A 3379-nucleotide genomic window follows, 5' to 3' on the forward strand; every position below is an offset into this window, starting at 1 on the left:
AAATCACACTATGCAATTTATTATAATAAAGAAGATTCTTACTTTGAGATGTTGGCTTTAAATCCGAAGTGATTTTCATCCATGTATGTGTTCTCTTTTGAAAACTCTCTTACTCTTTGTAGTCATGCTATATCGAGGCAGATTAATCAATCTATACTTAATTATCATACATAAATACATCTTTGTGTGTTCTTGTAACGCCCCGGTTATTTAAATAAAATAACAAATGAAAGTCCCAGACTAATTGGTGAAGAATTTAGAAGTTGGAGGTTAAAAGAGTAAGTTATGGATTTAATTTGAAAAGGGTTTCAGAAATCAGGGTACGTTTGGTAATTAATGGACTTACTTTTGAAAGATGTTGGAAGCTAAGGGCTTATTGGTAATTTCAGGACCTATTATGAAAGGACTTTTGGAGTCAGGGGCGAAAAGTGTAAATTTAGGAGTTGAATTGAAAAATATTATGGGAGGAGGGGCTAGTATTGACAAAATGGTCAAATGTTTGGATGAGACACGGGTTAAGACCCGGTGCTCATTCTTTCCCGCTTTATGAAGAGAAGTCGAGTAACCCTAACCCTAAGGAATGAGAGGCAGCCGTCACCCCTATCTTCCTTGCTCCAGCCGTCATCGTCGGCCTTCCCTTGTTTCTCCGATCACGAGCCACCTGGTGTGCTGAGCACCGCCATAACCCGCTGCCGGTGAGGTCACGAACAGCCAAGGTAGGACCGTCGAAGGCCGAGTACGGATAGCTGTTCCGACCACCGCCGCTGCTGGGATCATTCCAACAGCCGCTGAGTCGCCTCTCCATGTTTCTTTCTTCTTCTTCTATTACTCAGTCAGCCATGTCGCAGGTATCGTCAGGATGTGACGCCGCCATGGTCGTGGTGGGGTATTGTCGTCAACTGTCGCCACTCCGCCGTCGCTAGTGGTTTTCATTCAGCGATCTCCGCCGCCATCTCCGGCCTTTAGCGTCGTTGATGTCGATTCCGTCGATCAAGTGTTTCACTGATTCAAGGGTTCGACCTACTGTAGTGTGTTGCTACGAGATTTGGAGCCAAAAAGGAACCATTGCCACCACCGTGAGGTGGTGGCTGTCAGCGTGAATCAATTGTTGTCGCCGCCGTATGCCACCAAGGGAAGGTGGCTGAGTTCGTTTTGCAAGTAGAAATTGTATGTGTGTGTGTGTGTTTATTGCAGTTTAGTGGTGTTTGGGTGTTTATTCTAGCCGGATATAGCAAGGAAGCCACTACCACCACCATGAGGTGGTGGCTACCGCCAAGCGCCACCGCCGGCCACCATGGTGTGGTTGGTGTGTGTGTATTAGTTAGTGTATGTGTGGTTACGTTTTGATCAAACATTGTAATTGTAATTAATTTGGTTAATAATAAAAATAGTAGTAACCACCACCGTAAGGTGGTGGCCGCCGCCGTGAGCCGCCATCGACCACCACTACCCGAGATGGTAGTGGGTGGTGCCCCGCTAGCAAACCCTAATGGGCTTAGAGATTGGTTTTGGGCCTATTGGGCCATGTTTGGGTGGAAAACCCTAATTATGAGTATTGGGCCTTAGACTTATTGGACCCACTTTTGGGCCATTGAGATGGGATTATGTATTAAGCCCAATCACTCCATCTCATTTATCTAGTAGAGTAAAGAACTTAATGGACTAAGTCCTTAATGAGCTAATTGAGAAAATACTAATATTTGAGAGATTATCAGCACACACACGAGAATTATTTAATAAGTGAATATTAAATAATAATCATTGGCAGGAATTAATGTAAGCAATAATGGACTTAATGGATTAAGTCCCTAGTGTGTTAAGTCCTTAGTGGGTTAAGTAAGAAACACTTAACCCTAGTTATCATTTGATGTGAAACCCTAATTTCACTTGGGCTTTGTGTTGGGCCATCCGAGAATAATCAAATGGGCTAGAGTAATTAGTTGGGCTTTAGGGTAAGGCCCATATGAAGGATTGGGCCTAATTTGGAAAATTGGGCCATAGATGGGCCATAGTTGGGGCCTAGATGGTTGTATGATATTGGGCCCTAGAATGATAGATGTTGGACTGGACTGATCAATTAGGCCTTAAGGGATGTCCATGTGGAGGTTTGGGCCCAATTTGGAAAATTGGGCCATATGTTGGGCTTTAATCCCTAGTTGACTTTGGGCCTATGGAATGGGCCTTGGGCTTGGGTAAGCCAAGCTAGGGGTAATGTAGTAATTATCCAAAGCATGTATTTTTAGTTATGTGTTAGAACCCAATTATTAATTGGGTGTTATTTGGTGTTGACAGTTCGGGAATCTGTCAGCCAGCAGTTGGGGTGGAGTTTGCGGGACTTCAGCAGTGTGGGATTGTGTCTACGGGACTTCAGCAGTGTGAGGTGAGTTTCCTTCCAGTAGGAACGGGTCTACGGCCACAATGCCGCCCCGTTTAGTTAGCAGTAGTTCTGGACTTCAGTCCAATGCAGTAGTTAGAGTGCTTGATGTCTTTGTGATTCAAGCATGTTTTGTGTTATGTGTTCCGGACACCAGTCCGATGCAGTATATGTGTTATGTTAGCAGATACGTGTTTATGTTATGCTATGTTCAGACAGTTCCGGATGTCGGTCCGATGCAGCTAGTTCCGGACTCCGGTCCGATGCAGGGGACAAGGTCCCAGTCAGTTCCGGACTTCGGTCCGATGCAGTCAGTTCCGGAATCCGGTCCGATGCAGGGGACAAGGTCCCAGTCAGTTCCGGATTACGGTCCGATGCAATTAGTTCCGGACTTCGGTCCGATGCAGTCAGTTCCGGACTTCGGTCCGATGCAGTCAGTTCCAGACTTCGGTCCGATGCAGTCAGTTCCGGACTTCGGTCCGATGCAGTTAGTTCTGGACTTCGGTCTGATGCAGTGGGCAAGGCCCAGTATGTGCTTTATTTGTTATTGTGTGGTAGGTGGTAGTTTGGGGGAGCTCACTAAGCTTCGTGCTTACGGTTTTCAGTTTTGGTTTCAGGTACTCAGTTTTCAAAAGAGGAGCTCGGAGAGGTTGCAGTGCACACACCATTTGTTCAGCCTGGGATGTTTATACTCTGATATATTTGACAGTTGTTATGATATTTTGAGATATATTGTTTATGATTCTTATACGACGTCGATGAATATGGTTTTATTACTGATTTAAAACGAAATTTTTAGACTGTATTTTTGGGATGTTTCAAGTTGGTATCAGAGCCTTGGTTTGAGGGATTCGGGCGCACTCTCGAGTGTGTCTGAACTCAAACTAAGGAAGTGGTTGGTGGAGTCAGAGATTTCCCTAGGGCAAGCCTAGGATGAGAGTAGCAGAGATCAGTAGTAGTAGAAGTGACTTGGTGGAGTCGAGGCAGTACTTGAGGAAAGTACGG

At 45.1% G+C, this 3379-nt stretch overlaps 1 long non-coding RNA gene across 1 annotated transcript; it reads left to right on the forward strand.

Annotated features, from left to right (window-relative positions):
* Window positions 1-751: 751 nt before the first annotated feature.
* LOC128133914 (uncharacterized) lies at window positions 752-3179 on the forward strand. The gene is made up of 3 exons (XR_008232221.1): window positions 752-1167; window positions 2293-2380; window positions 2992-3179. It is a non-coding gene; the product is annotated as an uncharacterized LOC128133914 (long non-coding RNA).
* Window positions 3180-3379: the final 200 nt, after the last annotated feature.

This window comes from Lactuca sativa, chromosome 4, assembly GCF_002870075.4.
Source record: "Lactuca sativa cultivar Salinas chromosome 4, Lsat_Salinas_v11, whole genome shotgun sequence".
NCBI lineage: Eukaryota > Viridiplantae > Streptophyta > Magnoliopsida > Asterales > Asteraceae > Lactuca > Lactuca sativa.